Source organism: Coregonus lavaretus, assembly GCF_964263955.1.
Source record: "Coregonus lavaretus genome assembly, chromosome: 4".
In the NCBI taxonomy this organism is placed as follows: Eukaryota; Metazoa; Chordata; class Actinopteri; order Salmoniformes; family Salmonidae; genus Coregonus; species Coregonus lavaretus.
Window position 1 is genome coordinate 27,788,957 of NC_139991.1, and position 19,368 is coordinate 27,808,324.

General features: G+C 41.3%; 1 protein-coding gene across 2 annotated transcripts in view; it reads right to left on the reverse strand.

The window, feature by feature from the left end:
* The window catches only part of epb41l4a (erythrocyte membrane protein band 4.1 like 4A), a 122,456-nt gene that overhangs the window by 44,908 nt on the left and 58,180 nt on the right, over positions 1-19,368 (reverse strand). The window lies entirely within an intron of this gene.

Here is a 19,368-nt window from a genome sequence, read left to right on the forward strand (position 1 = left end):
TAATATACAATATGTAACTAGTAGCCTATGTGTACGGTAACAATTACAGTATGTTCTGTAACAAGTACCTTGAGCATGAGTATTCAGTAATTGGCTGGAAGAAAGAGATGCACTTTGTCAAATCATGGCTGAGCGGTCTGTGCAGTGTGTGTATATGTGTGTGTGTGTGTGTGTGTGTGTGTGTGCAGTCAGTGTATTGGACGGAATGCAGGCAGCTCCAGAGAAGGATGTTCAGTCATGCAAATTCTGGCGTAATATTGAAGCCACATTAAAACCAACTTTTATCCAAACTGTCTTATTAAAAAGGAGTGTGACTGTGTGAGTCATTAAAATCTGCATAAATAAAACATGGAGTTAGAACAGGTCACAGCATGTTGCCACAGAGGCAAAAATATAACATACCATAATTTTTTTATTGGCTTTTATTAATGATCTTATCCTGTACTGGCATTTTGGATTTCTAGACAGTCTTTGGTGGATCTTTTTATCTTGTTGGGCCTCTAGCTCTCACATCAATTAACATCTGATTTGGGTAACTTCCTGCAAGACTGCCTGGCTTTCTGTGCACAATGTCCTTATGGCACATAATGCTGTTGGACTGGAATGTGATGTGACATGTATAGGACTTTTATTGTGATCCACCCATACCTGCGTTCTAATTGGCTCCTGTATTAAAGCAAGGGCTTCTGGGTAGAAGACCAGTCAGAGCTGCCATGATGTAGTGTGTGGAGGTGTCGCCATTCCCCCTCCCCATATTATTTATTTTATATCCCGTTATGAGTTATGCAGAGTCTCAGCATTAAAGTTTGCAGTCGAATGCACTGATGGCGCATTTTCAGCTTCGTCAACTAAAAGACCTACAACCCACGGCCTTACAATGCTTTATAATGTGACATAAGTGCTTGAAATAAAATAAAATAAAAGCACAGTACCTCCTGCAAGACTGCCTGGCCTGCACAATGTCCTTATGTCACACTGATTAGGCATAATACAACAGGGATCATCAACTAGATTCAACTAGGCCAATTTTTTCTTGAGTAGATGGTCGCGGGGCCGGAACATAATTACAAATAATTTGTAGACTGCAAATTGACCGCAAGAAGCCCAAACAGATATAATATTTGACTAAAACCTTGCTTACATTTGTATACGATCATGTGTCTCTCTATTATGAGTAGGAATACTTGGGAACAGATTTCCAAAATTAAAATCACTTACAGCTGTTTTCTTGGTGTTTTTACAGTTTTTATGTCCAACAATTACAATTCTAAAAAGATAATATACTATATATTTATTATTGTTTTTGCTCAGAAACTTGGGGGCCAAACAAAACCACCCACGGGCCAAATTCGTCCCGCGGGCCGCCAGTTGGGGAACCCTGTTGTATAATGTGACATAACATAAGTGGTTGAAAGAAAAAGCAGAGAACACTGCTAAAATAAGGGTGCTTTTAGGTTCTATGTAGAAACCTTTCTTCTCTCAGAGTACAGTGACATCACTCCCAACAAACCTCAGCAGTGGATTAACAATAAAACATCCTGCTTTAAACAGCCTTTTCAGTGGCTAATCATTGAGCATGTTCAACGCCGCTCTAAAGACATGTACAATTACATGCAATTACCCTATGTGACAATGTGTCATATAAACACTGTGTAGGTCTCAAACGAGAAGAACCTACATGAAGCTAAATAGATATGTTCCAATACCCACACTAGCATATGACTTTGAAGGAAAGGTTTGCATTCTAAGTAGTATGGTAGTGTGGATATTGGAACATGTCTTCATCTCAAACATAACAATCCACATCTACAAGTGTCATATTCACTGGTTATACAGTATATTCACTGGGTGGCAGGTAGCTTAGTGGTTAGAGTGTTGGGCCAGTAACTGAAAGGTTGCTGGTTCAAATAACTGACCTGACAAGGTGAAACATCTGTCAATGTGCCCTTGAACAAGGGACTTAACCATACTAGTATGTCTGACCCTGTAAAAAAAAAACATTTCACTGCATCTATCCAGTGTATGTCACAACATTATATATACAGTACCAGTCAAAAGTTTGGACACACCTATTCATTCAAGGGTTTTCCTTTATTTTTACTATTTCCTACATTGTAGAATAATAGTGAAGACATCAAAACGATGAAATAACACATATGAAATCATGTAGTAACCACAAAAGTGTTTAAAAAAATCTAAATATATTTTATATTTGAGATTCTTCAAATAGCCACCCTTTGCCTTGATGACAGCTTTGCACACTCTTGGCATTCTCTCAACCAGCTTCATGAGGTAGTCACCTGGAATGCATTTCAATTAACAGGTGTGCCTTCTTAAATGTTAATTTGTGGAATTTATTTCCCTCTTAATGCATTTGAGCCAATCAGTTGTGTTGTGACAAGGTAGGGGGGTATACAGAAGTTAGCCCTATTTGGTAAAAGACCAAGGCCATATTATGGCAAGAACAGCTCAAATAAGCAAAGAGAAACGACAGTCCATCATTACTTTCCGAAATGAAGGTCAGTCAATCCGGAAAATGTCAAGAACTTTTGAAGGTTTCTTCAAGTGCAGTCACAAAAACCATCAAGCGCTATGATGAAACAGGCTCTCATGAGAACCGCCACAGGAATGGAAGACCCAGAGTTACCTCTGCTGCAGAGGATAAGTTCATTAGAGTTAACTGCACCTCAGATTGCAGCCCAAATAAATGCTTCACAGAGTTCAAGTAACAGACACATCTCAACATCAACTGTTCAGAGGGGACTGTGTGAATCAAGCCTTCATGGTCGAATTGCTGCAAAGAAACCACTACTGAAGTCGCTCTGGATAAGAGTGTCTGCTAAATGATGTAAATGTAAATGTAAATGTAAATGAAGGACACCAATAAGAAGAAGAGACCTGCTTGGGCCAAGAAACACAAGCAATATACATTAGACCGGTGGAAATGTGTCCTTTTGTCTGGAGTCCAAATTTGAGATTTTTGGTTAAAACCGCCGTGACTTTGTGAGACGCGGTGTGGATGAACGGATGATCTCCGCATGTGTAGTTCCCACCGTAAAGTATGGAGGAGGAGGTGTGATGGTGTGGGGGTGCTTTGCTGGTGACAATGTCTGTGATTTATTTACAATTCAAGGCACACTTAACCAGCATGGCTAACACAGCATTCTGCAGCGATACGCCATCCCATCTGGTTTGGGCTTAGTGGGACTATCATTTGTTTTTCAACAGGACAATGACCCAACACACCTCCAGGCTGTGTAAGGGCGATTTTACCAAGAAGGAGAGTGATGGAGTGCTGCATCAGATGACCTGGCCTCCACAATCAACCGACCTCAACCCAATTGAGATGGTTTGGGATGAGTCGGAAGGCAGAGTGAAGGAAAAGCAGCCAACAAGTGCTCAGCATATGTGTTAACTCCTTCAAAACTGTTGGAAAAGCATTCCAGCCGAAGCTGGTTGAGAGAATGCCAAGAGTGTGCAAAGCTGTCATCAAGGCAAAGGGTGGCTATTTGAAGAATCTCAAATATAAAACATATAAAATATAAAACTTTTTTGGTTACTACATGATTCCATGTGTGTTATTTCATAGTTTTGATATCTTCACTATTATTCTGCAATGTAAAAAATAGTAAAAATAAAGAAAAACCCTTGAATGAGTAGGTGTGTCCAAACTTTTGACTGGTACTGTATATATATTTTTTTCATAAAGACATACAGTACATACAGTCGTGGTCAAAAGTTTTGAGAATGACACAAGTATTGGTCTTCACAAAGTTCGCTGCTTCAGTGTTATGAGATATTTTTGTCAGATGTCACTATGGTATACTGAAGTATAATTACAAGCATTCCATAAGTGTCAAAGGCTTGTATTGACAATTACATTACGTTTATGCAAAGAGTCAATATTTGCAGTGTTGACCCTTCTTTTTCAAGACCTCTGCAATCTGACCTGGCATGCTGTCAATTAACTTCTGGGCCACATCATGACTGATGGCAGCCCATTCTTGCATAATCAATTCTTGGAGTTTGTCAGAATTTGTGGGTTTTTGTTTGTCCACCCGCCTCTTGAGGATCGACCACAAGTTCTCAATGGGATTAAGGTCTGGGGAGTTTCCTGGTCATGGACCCAAAATGTTGATGTTTTGTTCCCCGAGCCACTTAGTTATCACTTTTGCCTTATGGCAAGGTGCTCCATCATGCTGGAAAAGGCATTGGTCGTCACCAAACTGTTCTTGGATAGTTGGGAGAAGTTGCTCTCGGAGGATGTGTTGGTACCATTCTTTATTCATGACTGTGTTCTTAGGCAAAATTGTGAGTGAGCCCACTCCCTTGGCTGAGAAGCAACCCCACACATGAATGGTTTCAGGATGCTTTACTGTTGGCATGACACAGGACTGATGGTAGCGCTCACCTTGTCTTCTCCGGACAAGGTGTTTTCCCGGATGCCCCAAACAATCGGAAAGGGGATTCATCAGAGAAAATGACTTTACCCCAGTCCTCAGCAGTCCGATTCCTGTACCTTTTGCAGAATATCAGTCTGTCCCTGATGTTTTCCTGGAGAGAAGTGGCTTCTTTGCTGCCCTTCTTGACACCAGGCCATCCTCCAAAAGTCTTCACCTCACTGTGCATACAGATGCACTCACACCTGCCTGCTGCCATTCCTGAGCAACTCTGCACTGGTGGTGCCCCGATCCCGCAGCTGAATCAACTTTAGGGGACAGTCCTGGCGCTTGCTGGACTTTCTTGGGCGCCCTGATGCCTTCTTCACAACTATTGAACCTCTCTTCTTGAAGTTCTTGATGATCCGATAAATGGTTGATTTAGGTGCAATCTTACTAGCAGCAATATCCTTGCCTGTGAAGCCCTTTTTGTGCAAAGCAATGATGACGGCACATGTTTCCTTGCAGGTAACCATGGTTAACAGAGGAAGAACAATGATTTCAAGCACCACTCTCCTTTTAAAGCTTCCTGTCTGTTATTCTAACTCAATCAGCATGACAGAGTGATCTCCAGCCTTGTCCTCGTCAACACTCTCACCTGTGGTAACGAGAGAATCACTGACATGATGGCAGCTGGTCCTTTTGTGGCAGGGCTGAAATGCAGTGGAAATGTTTTTTTTTGGGATTAAGTTCATTTTCATGGCAAAGAGGGACTTTGCAATTAATTGCAATTCATCTGATCACTCTTCATGATATTCTGGAGTATATGCAAATTGCCATCATCAAAACTGAGGCAGAAGACTTTGTGAAAATTAGTATTTGTGTCATTCTCAAAACTTCTGACCACGACTGTATATTCATGTGTTTATCATTGGTTATAGCAGCTACGGTGCAGTGGTGTCTATCTGATGGGATGTTGTCGAGCTTCTCATGATCATGAATGCAAACTTCTATCTTCTTATTTGCATTGTTGTCACAGTGAGCCCTTGCTTTGCTATGATTTTGTGTCAGAGCTCATTATGTCAATGCAGCTCAGGCTTCTCTTGGGACCTATCGTAAGGAGGAAGACAGACTGATCACAATGTTCCTCTTTCTCTGTTCTTTTAATAAGTTAAAGGCCCAGTGCAGTCAAAAACGTGATTTTCCTGTGTTTTATCTATATTTCCACACTATGAGGTTGGAATAATACTGTGAAATTGGGAAAATGATGATAATGCCCAATTAGTGTAAGAGCTGTTTGAAAAGACCGCCTGAACTTTCAGCTTGTTTTGGTGGGATGGAGTTTTGTCCTGCCTGGCGACATCACTTTGCGGTATAAATGTATAGACCAATAACAAAGAGAGTTTAAAACCTCTCAATAACAGCTCAGTTTTCAGGTTACATATCCCTCCCATAGGCTCATCCAATTAGGCACCTCACTCAGACCACTCCCACACAGTCCTAGCAAAAGCGTTGCTTGAGAAATTGTTTTTTTCTAAGAAGCTATTTTTATTTCTTATTGACCATTTAAATTGAAAACAAGGACAATAAGGCACTTGATTGTTACCCATAAATGATTTGATATTGAGATCAAAACGGCTGCAATGGACCTTAAACAGTGATAAACAAAAGTCTGTTCACTTCTCATCGGCATCAAACAGCGGCAGCAAATTTTCAAAACAAACGTGATAACTTATTTTCGCAGTTACACAAAATAGCAATAGGATTTAACTGTTTTAAAATGAGACTGCAATAAATATGATTATCCACTCACTATTTTCTTCTTTAATATGACTGTAGGGCATGGAGCTGATAACATGTTATTGAAATTGCTTACATTTATGCTATAAATTAATTGCACCGCACCCCTTGCATGAAGAAACAGCTTTAAGTCCTGTTTTATATACATTACATATATTTAATGTGAATTTCTGGAGATGTAGCTACTAGCCAAGCTGAAGATGGAAATTCAGCGGATGTCAGAGGAAGGAAAGAGCCTGTGAGCTCAATCTTTTTTTATTCTGGGGCATTTTTGGGGCAAGGAGATGAATACATGTTAGTGTAATGAGGTAGGCTAGACTAGAATAACCTATTTCAGACTTAAATATGCCACTGACAGATGCTGTGCACGGTGCACCATCCCCATTTCCTTCCACCTAAACCCTCACCACACCACACCACACCACAGTACAGTACATATGGGCCCCAGGGTCATATTCATTAGGGCACATCATAGCCAAATATAGCAAAATGTTTTGAAATTAAAAATTAATATGAATGTTTCTTATTGGACATGTTCAGGAAAGGTAGTCCCTCTCTGTTTCAGTACATTTTCTTCCGTTTGGTGCCTAATGAACGACTCAGAACACACCGGAACAGATGTTGGTGACCAGGGGAACGTGATTAGAGTTGTGTCTGTGTGACTGAATTAGAATAAGTTAATTGAATTGGTTAATCTTATCTAATTTACAATAATCACATCACTGCAGCTGGTGTGTTCCAGTGCATGCTAATGAATGCAAATGAGAGGTTGGGGATAGAGCAGTGGCTGACAGTGACGGGGCGGTGTCGCCATGGACAACCAGACAAAGACAGAGGAGTTCCACTTAGAAAGACAGACTGAGCAACAATCTACTACTTATTAATATTTGGTAACACTTTACTTAACTGCAGCCTGCAGGTATAATGCATTATGATGCAGTTATAATTAAACATTTTTACTGAAGAATATTATTTTGTTATAAAGAAAAATGGTGTGTACATGGAGGAATATGCTAGCCTTAGTTAGCTAGTAACCTTATCTATTAAAGCAGGTGGTGTATGTGTGTAGTACAGCCAGTTAATGGGATATATCTATCAGCATTCATGGCACCTGCACAAAGCCCCGCTAGATCTATTAATATTTTCATATCTGTTTAAATGTAAGATTTATTGAACACCTCAAGGATTTTTATAACATGGGTTCAGAGCTTGTTCTGTATGAGAGTTATGAGAGAGTTCTGTCTCTGCCCTCCAGCACTGCTCAATCCCCCAGTGAATGGAACTGATTAATAATAGATAGATAGATAGATAATAAATAAATACAAATGTTCTGTCATCATGAGGCGAGTCTGCCTGGACCATGCACCACTTCAACAGAAAGCTAGGTTAGGACAGTTTGATCGACAGATCTGACTGAGAGGCCCATGCTCTGTTCCAATAGGCCAATACTGAGAGGCCCAGGCTCTGTTCCAATAGGCCAATACTGAGATGCCCAGGCTCTGTTCCAATAGGCCAATACTGAGAGGCCCAGGCTCTGTTCCAATAGGCCAATACTGAGAGGCCCAGGCTCTGTTCCAATAGGCCAATACTGAGAGGCCCAGGCTCTGTTCCAATAGGCCAATACTGAGAGGCCCAGGCTCTGAATCACTGTTATTTACCCCCATCCCATATAATGGGAGAAAAGGTGCCATCTATAGGAGGGGATAGTAGGTCTAGTTGGACAAGGATATCTTAATGTGAACATGATAGAAGTTAAAGGCGCCACTGGTCTAAGTGGTCTAAGGCACTGCATCGCAGTGCTAGCTGTGCCACTAGAGATCCTGGTTCGTATCCAGTCGTAGCCGGCCGCGACCGGGAGACCCATGTGGCGGCGCACAATTGGCCCAGCATCGTCCAGGGTAGGGGAGGGAATGGCCGGCAGGGATGTAGCTCAGTTGGTAGAGCATGGCGTTTGCAACGCCAGGGTTGTGGGTTCGATTCCCACGGGGGGCCAGTATGAAAAATAAAATAAACAAATAATGTACGCACTCACTAACTGTAAGTCGCTCTGGATAAGAGCGTCTGCTAAATGACTAAAATGTAAATATAAAGGTGAATATGAATTATTTCTTGAATCAAAATGGTGACTGTGTGACTAAAATGACTGTGACTAAAACCAGACTAAAGTTTTAGTCGACTGATATTAACTAAAACTAAAAAGGATGAAATTATAAAAATGTAAATGTGACTAAGACTAAAAGGTATTTTAGTCAAAAAGACTAAGACTAAAACTAAATCTAAAATAGCTGCCAAAATTAACACTGTTATGGCCCCAGGCAGCCCAATATAAATTATAGAGATGTCTCTTTTAATTGATAGGTTTTGATTATAGGCGTGCTGCAGGTTGGGATTTATTGTCATGAATCTTGCCCTGGAGGCAGCTCTGCAGAGTGGTCACTAGCTGGCACAGCCACAGTCATAGAATCTGATTTTAAACCTAACCCTGAACTTAAAGAGCGACTGCCCCTACAAACCAACTAATCCCTTTGAAAACGGCCTATGTTGCATCGATATGAGTCAGAAACATTTATTCTAGTGTCAAAATTGACTACAAAGTATAAATAGGATAATTTTTGGTCATAAAGTCAGTCTCGTCTAAAACAGAGTGTCACAACTAGTAAATGAAGGTTGAGTTTGGATTACAATTATGTCAACAAATCATGACCCCTTTTGCCAAGCTCCACGTGCAAATCGCCCATCCGCCCATTTCGCTTCCCTTCATTGAATGGGGCTCCGTTGTTTCATCGCCCCCAACCAATACGTTCAAAGGATCACGGCCATTTGAGACTGAAAAACCCTATATGGATTAACCATGCAATGCATGCTTCCAGCAAGATGCACAACCAACATCTATGGTTTGCATGCCCTGTGTCACGACTTCCTCCGAAGCTGCCTCCTCTACTGGTTCGGGCAGGCTTCGGCGTTCGTCGTCACCGGCCTTCTAGCCATTTGTTTCGTCTTGTCTATTACACACACCTGGTTCATATCCCCTCATTAGTATGTGTATAAATGTTCCCTCTGCCCCCTTGTCCTTGTGGGTGATTGTTTATTGTGAGGAGAGTGTAGCTCGGTTGAGCTCCGTGTATTTTGTATTGCCGGGGTATATTTTCCCTGTGTGCCTGTATAGTTCCAGTGCGCCTGTTTTGCGCACTGGACTGTTTGACGCATTTCTGCGTAACACTGTATTCTGTGATTTACCCTCCTGCGCCTGACTCCTGTGGAATAGGTGGTTGGAGTTTATTGGTCCCCAGTGGTGGTGAGTATACCGGTAGCTAGACCATAGACTGCTGTTTATGTATATGGTTATGTATATTTTGATAATCATTATCACTATCATCTAGATTCGAATGTATGTTTTAGCACGATGTTCCAAATGCCTGAATCGCAAGAATCACGGTTTTTATTTGTTTCTGTTTTTATGAGTGTTTATGTCTTTTTGGTTTCGTCTTCTTTGCTCCTTCTGTGCTGTGTACATTGCACACCTTCCCATTCCCACACTGACACCAAGCCCCTCCCCCTGCCACTCACAACAAAGACGAAAGATAATCTTCTTCCTCTCTGACAACAAGCAGTTTCAACTCGCTATTTCCATTTGAGGTTTGGTCCAACATAATCGGTCATATCGACACCGAAACACATTGAGACATTATTTTACTGTAATAGAGGAGAACTTAACCTTTGTAATGATACCCTTTTTATGTCTCAACTCCCAATTTGTTTGACAGAGCAGACCCTACTAAGACAGGAGTATCAATTAACATGATGGGGAAAATTAATGTTACGTTTCTGTCGCGCGCGGCATTGCAGTACCACATACAGTGAGGGAAAAAAGTATTTGATCCCCTGCTGATTTTGTGCGTTTGCCCACTGACAGAGACATGATCAGTCTATAATTTTAATGGTAGGTTTATTTGAACAGTGAGAGACAGAATAACAACAACAAAATCCAGAAACACACATGTCAAAAATGTTATAAATTGATTTGCATTTTAATGAGGGAAATAAGTATTTGACCCCTCTGCAAAACATGACTTAGTACTTGGTGGCAAAACCATTGTTGGCAATCACAGAGGTCAGACGTTTCTTGTAGTTGGCCACCAGGTTTGCACACATCTCAGGAGGGATTTTGTCCCACTCCTCTTTGCAGATCTTCTCCAAGTCATGAAGGTTTTGAGCCTGATGTTTGGCAACTCGAACCTTCAGCTCCCTCCACAGATTTTCTATAGGATTAAGGACTGGAGACTGGCTAGGCCACTTCAGGACCTTAATGTGCTTCTTCTTGAGCCACTACTTTGTTGCCTTGGCCGTCTGTTTTGGGTCATTGTCATGCTGGAATACCCATCCACGACCCATTTTCAATGCCCTGGCTGAGGGAAGGAGGTTCTCACCCAAGATTTGACGGTACATGGCCCTGTCCATTGTCCCTTTGATGCGGTGAAGTTGTCCTGTCCCCTTAGCAGAAAAACACCCCCAAAGCATAATGTTTCCACCTCCATGTTTGACAGAGGGGATGGTGTTCTTGGGGACATAGGCAGCATTCCTCCTCCTCCAAACACGGCGAGTTGAGTTGATGCCAAAGATCTCCATTTTGGTCTCATCTGACCACAACACTTTCACCCAGTTCTCCTCTGAATCATTCAGATGTTCATTGGCAAACTTCAGACGGGCATGCATATGTGCTTTCTTGAGCAGGGGGACCTTGCGGGCGCTGCAGGATTTCAGTCCTTCACGGCGTAGTGTGATACCAATTGTTTTCTTGGTGACTATGGTCCCAGCTGCCTTGAGATCATTGACAAGATCCTCCCGTGTAGTTCTGGGCTGATTCCTCCCCGTTCTCATGATCATTGCAACTCCACGAGGTGAGAGCTTGCATGGAGCCCCAGGCCGAGGGAGATTGACAGTTCTTTTGTGTTTCTTCCATTTGCGAATAATCGCACCAACTGTTGTCACCTTCTCACCAAGCTGCTTGGCGATGGTCTTGTAGCCCATTCCAGCCTTGTGTAGGTCTACAATCTTGTCCCTTACATCATTGGAGAGCTCTTTGGTCTTGGCCATGGTGGAGAGTTTGGAATCTGATTGATTGATTGCTTCTGTGGACAGGTGTCTTTTATACAGGTAACAAGCTGAGATTAGGAGCACTCCCTTTAAGAGTGTGCTCCTAATCTCAGCTCGTTACCTGTATAAAAGACACCTGGGAGCCAAAAATCTTTCTAATTGAGAGGGGGTCAAATACTTATTTCCCTCATTAAAATGCAAATCAATTTATAACATTTTTGGCATGCGTTTTTCTGGATGTTTTTGTTGTTATTCTGTCTCTCACTGTTCAAATAAACCTACCATTAAAATTATAGACTGATCATTTCTTTGTCAGTGGGCAAACGTACAAAATCAGCAGGGGATCAAATACTTTTTTCCCTCACTGTACCACTAGCAGCATTTTAGCCAGACTGTTTAGTCTGTGTTTTATAAATGTGCAACGAGCATAAAAATATGCACTTATAATATAATAATAATTTGCCATTTAGCAGACACTTTTATCCAAAGCGACTTACAGTCATGACTTACATTTATAAAAGGAATTGGCAACTCGTTCTCATTCTGAGAAGTAAGCATATTCTTATCCAGGTAGGCCACTTGATTTCAACATCTAAATAAAGTGAACAGGCTATTGTAGCGACCTTAACTCAACATCTAGCGACCTCGTCAAGAGGTTCGGACCTCAGTTAAAGAGTTAGCTTGACAGCCACTGGACCCGGGTTCGAGTCCCGGTTGGGGGGACAACCCCTGAATTCGCTAAATACACTATGTTGTTCAAACAGTTGGAGATGGACAGGAGGGTGTATTCATAACAGTTCAACTGTTCTACCTTCTTAGCAAGCAAATAGATCCAAGTTGGCTAGGCTTCAAATATAAAGACTAGCTGGCTACTCACTAGCAGTTGTGCTTAAGAGATTGCTTATGAAACCTGTATTAATTTTCTATATTGTCTGCTACCAGAAGTTGGTCATTTAGTGAATGTGCATTGTGCATGGTTCTTGTTAAATATGTAACAAAAATAGCATTTTCATAGACAGACTTGAAAGCCAGATCAGTAATTATTGCAAAAAAGCAGGTTAAACTATTTTGAATATTAGTGGGTCTTATGGTTGAAGGCTTATATTTAGCCTAGGTATAATTTTACAAGCCCTGAATTCATTAGATTACTCCCGACTGTTTGAAATGCAGTGTATTGACCTTTAATTGTGCAACAAAGCTTATTTAGAGATATATATTTTTTAAATCAAGATACAGTATATATTGTGAATCGCCCATAAGTAATAAAAAGAAAATAATCTACTATCATTGCTAGCATAGCTGATGTTAGCTAGCTAGCTACTTAACTAGCTACTTAACTAGCTAGCTAGCTAATGTTAGCGTACCTCAATACAACTCGGATTTTGCATGGAAGCACGATAACATTTTAAAAGAAGGCAAATAATTAGTAGGAAAACCATTTATCATGATTGTGATGTCGCCAGATTGACTTTAGATCCAGTATCACCTTAGCCAGCTAAATAAGTCTGAGGGGACCACCGTATTTTAGCTAGCTAAGATTAGCATTGTTAGCTATTTTTGATTAACTTTGTTAGTAACAGTAATGGCAACATTGCCATCTCTCTAAAGTAAATTTGACAACATCATAATATGGCAAAGTTGTTTCCTACTACTGATTTGCCTACTTTAGCAATGTCATTGTATTTCTATTCCACTAAGTTAGTGTAATTTAGACAAAACAGCCACATTAGCCTCCGAGGTGCAACCATGTCTAGGGCATAAATAAATATTGGATGCAGTTATGGTGGTACTAGCTAACTCATGTCTGACTACAACAGTGAACTAACTAGCAGAAACAAACTCAAACCAAACCAGGGCCAAAGCAAAACATGTCACTGTTGGTTGCGTAGTGTAACGGAGCCACCGGCCTGAATCTAATCCAATCTGGAGCCAGTCAGACTACATCTGTAAACCATAGAATTAGCTTCCAAACAAGATTACGCTATTTCTCGAGCTATGTTTATAATTGAGGGATAATGACAATTATTGACCCTGTTTTTCTGTTAGACAAAGTGCACAATTTGGTGCAAGACGGATATCCCCTGGTCATGAACAGATGCCGGGACCTACCAGAAGGAGCAAAGGTGGGTATCATAACATGTCCAGCAATGTGATTGCAATGGTTTAGCCACCTCCAAAAATCATTTCATTCACTGTTCACTTGCTATTTTCACAGCTTGTCAGGCAAGACCTCAGAATAAAAGTGTACCATGCAACACAAGTACCCTTGTAACACCTCCTCCGTTGGTGCCAGAGTCTCCCTCGACTCTCATGAAAAGGAGACACCATCATGAGGCTTCTGATAGTGACCTGAGTTACTGCCCTGATGACACAGACGGCTTCATCAACAACAACAGGTAATGTGTGTTATATGAAATGTTAAAAGTTGTATTAAAAAATACCCGACTTGATAAAATAGTAGGATAATTCCCCAGCCAAGCAGATACAACTAGTAGAGTCATTTTGGTTGTGAAGTGCATTAGCAAAAAGCTTTGTCCTTTCTTTAGAACAAAATGCAATTTACCACTTGGCTGTCTATTATATCACCATGTCACAGGCCCTCCCATTCAACACCACCTCATAAGATCGCCTGCTGCAGTTGTTCAAGAGATGTCCAGTTTGCAGCTGAACATGCAGCATAGAGAAGACCAGCAAGGGGGTCTTCATCAGCATCATGCAGACTTGCCCTCGCTGTGAGCATTCCTAGGAATGGAACAGTCAGCCACATGCTGGCAAGTATTCGGAAAGCAACCTTCACCTGTCAGCGACAACAGCTTTCACAGGCTCATCATTTGTACAAATACAGAAGGTAACCAACGTCATTACTTTGATACATTTGATAACTCAATTGTGAAACATATTTTATGTAAACTGACATTATTTGTTGCTTATTCTCTACTTCTTAGATTAATATAATGTCCAGGGCATAACCTAGCCTGGTGGAACCAGCCTGATCGCTGTCTTCACCATTATATATCTAAAGAGAAATAGAAAGGTGAACACAACGATCAGGTTGGTTCCACCAGGCTATTCAAAACCACTGTTGATAATGTAATCAGTGCTCTGTGTGTGTATGCGTTTGTGTGTGACCGGCCAGTATCTATGATGATGGGCCAAGAGCTGATCTACGCTGCTATTCCCATCAATGGGGCTCTGGCAAAGACCTCACCTCTTGCCTGCTCACCAAAGTATTCATACCCCTTGACTTATTCCACATAACACCCATCTACACGCAATACCCCATAATGACAAAGTGAAAACATGTTTTTAGAATTTCTTAGCAAATGTATTGGAAATAAAATACAGAAATATCTCATTTACATAAGTATTCACACCCCTGAGTTAATACTTTGTAGAAGCACCTTTGGCAGTAATTACAGCTGTGAGTCTTTATGGGTAAGTTTCTAAGAACTTTCCACACCTGGATTGTGCAACATTTGCCCATAATTCTTCAAGCTCTGTCAAACTGGTTGTTGACCATTTGCAGGTCTTGCCATAGATTTTCAAGTAGATTTACGACAAAATTCTAACTTGGCCAGTCAGGAACATTCCCTGTTTCCTTGGTAAGCAACTCCAGTGTAGATCTGGCCTTTGTGTTTTAGGTTATTGTCCTGCTGAAAGGTGAATTCATCTCCCAGTGTCTGATGGAAAGCAGACTGAACCAAGTTTTCCTCTAGACTTGTGCCTGTGCTTAGCTCCATTCCTTTTCTTTTTATCCTGAAAAACTCCCCAGTCCTTAACGATTACAAGCATACCCATAACATGATGCAGTCACCACTACGCTTGAAAATATGGAGAGTGGTACTCAGTCATGTGTTGTAATGGATTTGCCCCAAATATATAACACTTTGTATTCAGGACAAAAAGTTAATTGCTTTGGCACATTTTTACTTTAGCGCCATGTTGCAAACAGGATGCATGTTTTGGAATATTTATATTCTGTACATGCTTCCTTTTCACTCTGTCAATTAGGTTAGTATTGTGGAGTAACTACAATGTTGTTGATCCATCCTCAGTTTTCTCCTATCACAGCCATTAAACATTGGCCTCATGGTGAAATCTCAGAGCGGTTTTGGAAAACCTCCCTGGTCTTTGCGGTTCAATCTATGTTTGAAATTCACTGCTCGACAGGAGGACCTTGTTAAACACTATTATTGCACACCAGTGGAGGCTGCTGAGGGAGGACGGCTCATAATAATGGCTGTAACGGAGCAAATGGAATGGCATCAAACCATGTGTTTGATGTATTTGATACCATTCCACAGATTCCGCTCCAGCCATTACCACGAGCCCGTCCTCCCCAATTAAGGCGACACCAACCTCCTGTGTTAAACACAGAGTGAGTCCATGCAACTTCTTATGTGACTTGTTAAGAACATTTGTACTCCTGAACTTAATTAGGTTTGCCATAACAAATGGGATGAATATTTATTGACTTAAGACGTTTCAGCTTTTGATTTTTTATGAATTTGTAAAAATGTCAAAAAATATTCCACTTTGACATTATGGGGTATTGCGTGTAGGCCAGTGACCAAAAAATCTCAATTGAATCTATTTTAAATGCAGGCTGTAACACAACAAAATGTGGAAAAAGTCAAGGGGTGTGAATACTTTCTGAAGTCAGATATCACTTATCCCAAACTGACATTTGTAATAGAACAGTGACTGTGTGTACTGTATGTGTTCACAGATGCATGAGATGCAGAGAGACCTGGCACTCAACACATCCACAATGAGGTGATTCATAATAATAAAGTACAGCACAAATGTCCAGTAATAGCAACACTGATGAACTAGGGCAAACTAGGGCGACAGGTAACCTAGCGGTTAGAGCGTTGGGCCAATAACAGAAAGGTCGCTGGTTTGAATACTCGCGCCAACAAGGTGAAAAAAATAATCTATGTGCCCTTGAGCAAGGCACTTAACCGTAATTTGCTCCAGTACTACTATGGCTGACCCTGTAAAACAACACATTTCACTGCACCTATCCATTGTATATGACAATAAAACATATACATATTTCTTTGCTCTGCCTCAACTCTGCCTATTTCTACAGATGGACTGGAGATTCTTCATTTGCTATCTCTTTTGTTGCAGAGAATAAACTTGCACTTTATTAGAGGTTTAAAAAAGCTTTTAAAGTTGGTAATTTCTACTTTAAAATGTCAGACTTGATGAAAAAATTTATTAACCCCTAAAACAAATATCCATTAATTACAATCAACATAATACAGTGCATTCGGAAAGTATTCAGACCCCTTGACTTTTTCCACATTACGTTACAGCCTTATTCTAAAATTGATTAAATTGTTTTTTTTCCCCCTCATCAATCTACACACAATACCCAATAATGACAAAGCCAAAAACAGGTTTTTATACATTTTTACAAATGTATAAAAAATGGAAATATCAATTTTACATAAGTATTCAGACCCTTTACTCAGTACATTGTTGACACACCTTTGGCAGCGATTACAGCCTTGATTCTTCTTGGGTATGATGCTACAAGCTTGTCACACCTCTATTTGGGGAGTTTCTCCCATTCTTCTCTGCAGATCCTCTCAAACTCTGTCAGGTTGGATGGGGAGCGTCGCTGCACAGCTATTTTCATGTCTCTCCAGAGATGTTCGATCAGGTTCATGTCTGGGCTCTGGCTGGGACACTCAAGGACATTCAGATACTTGTCCTGAAGCCACTCCTGCATTGTCTTGGCTGTGTGCTTAGGGTCGTTGTCCTGTTGGAAGGTGAACCTTCACCCCAATCTGAGGTCCTGAGTGCTCTGGAGCAGGTTTTCATCAAGGATCTCTCTGTACTTTCCTCTGTTCATCTTTCCCTCGATCCTGACTAGTCTCCCAGTCCCTGCTGCTGAAAAACATCCCCACAGCATGATGCTTCACCGTAGGGATGGTGCCTGGTTTCCTCTAGATGTGACGCTTGGCATTCAGGCCAAAGAGTTGAATCTTGGTTTCATCAGACAAGAGAACGTTGTTTCTCATGGTCTGAGAGTCCTTTAGGTGCCTTTTGGCAAACTCCAAGTGGGCTGTCACGTGCCTTTTACTGAGGAGTGGCTTCCGTCTGGCCACTCTACCGTAAAGGCCTGATTGGTGGAGTGCTGCAGAGATGGTTGTCCTTCTGGAAGGTTCTCCCATCTCCACAAAGGAACTCTGGATCTCTGTCAGAGTGACCATCGGGTTCTTGGTTACCTCCTTGACCAAGGCCTTCTCCCCAGATTGTTCAGTTTGACCGGGCAGCCAGCTCTAGGAAGAGTCTTGGTTTTAAGAATGTAGGAGGCCATTGTGTTCTTGGGTACCTTCAATGATGCAGACATTTGTTGGTACCCTTCCCCAGATCTGTGCCTCGACACAATCCTGTCTCGGAGCTCTACGGACAATTCCTTCGACCTCATGGCGTCTGTGGGACCTTATATAGACAGGTGTGTGCCTTTCCAAATTATGTCCAATCAATTACATGTACTACAGGTGGACTCCAATCAAGTTGTAGAAACATCTCAAGGATGATCAATGGAAACAGGATGCACCTGAGCTCAATTTCGAGTCTCATAGCAAAGGGTCTGAATACTTATGTAAATAAGGTATTTCTGGTTCTTATTTTTAATAAATTTGCTAACATTTCTAAAAACCTGTTTTGCTTTATCATCATGGAGTATTGTGTGTGGATTGTTGAGGTAAAAAATGTATTTAATCCATTTTAGAATAAGGCTGTAACGTAAAAAAATGTGGACAAAGTCAAGGTGTCTGAAAACTTTCCGAAGGCACTGTAATTCAAATTTCCTGATGCAGCAGGATTATTCTCCTGCTGTAGCAAACGAGCTCAAATTAAAATCCTACATCTGTACCTGTTTGTGTGTCAGATATTACCTATTCTAACTGCCATTGGTAATAGAACAGTGACTGTGTTTGTGTTCACAGAAACAGGTATGACGCCAGCAAATGGAGACTTGCAGATGGGCTTGATACTGATGTCTCTGAATGGAGAGAGACCTGGTTCTTGGCATAAACATTTTACTAGACACAACTGTTACTTATGTTGTCTTTTTTAATTATTGAATTAAATGGTATCAGTCAAGGAGAAACCCTGTGTATTCTGCACCAGGATCAGGGAACTCCTGTTGTATACCAAACACCATACAGGAAGGTATGACCACTCTGACATGTTTGTCAAGATAGCCCCATTACCACCAGACAAAATGCCGATAGGCACAGTATCTGTATCGGCTGGGAATGACAATGAAAGATGAAAGGTGCACATTGTTATATCAGCAGAACACTGTTTCTATGGTATTATGTAAAGGGTTGTTTAATCTAAATGGACCTGTTACTACATTTGAAAGTTATCAGAACACTTAGTTTAGAACAGGGATCATCAACTAGATTCAGCAGCGGGCCAATTTTCTTTATTGAGCGGCTGGTCAGGGTTCCGGAACATAATTTTAAAAAAAAATGTGATTGCAAATTGACCGCAAGAAGCCCAAACAGATATAATATTGGACTAAAACATAGTAATTTCTCTATAGGTGTCACGATCGTCAGGGAGAGACCAATGCGCAGCGTGTTGAACGAACATAGTGAACTTTATTATCTTTAGTGATAATCGACACAATAAACAAAACAAGAAACGACTCGTGAAGTCCACGGTAACAATGACCGAACACGGAACAAAAACCCACAAACACAAAGGGAAAATAGACAGTATAAATATGGCTCCCAATCAGAGACAACCAACGACAGCTGACACTCGTTGCCTCTGATTGGGAGTCACTCTAGCCAACATAGAAATAAACACAACAGAATTACCAACATAGAAATAAACACATAGAATGAACACACCCTGGCTCAACATATAGAGTCCCAGAGCCAGGGTGTGACAGTACCCCCCCCCTAAAGGCGCGGACTGCGACCGCGCCTCAACCTGAACAAAACAGGGGAGGGCTGGGCGGGCATACCTCCTCGGCGGCGGTTCTGGCTCCGGCCTTGACCACCACCCTCCAATACACCCCCCATAGCGCCCCTGGTCCAGTCTGGCCCCGCCGGCTGGA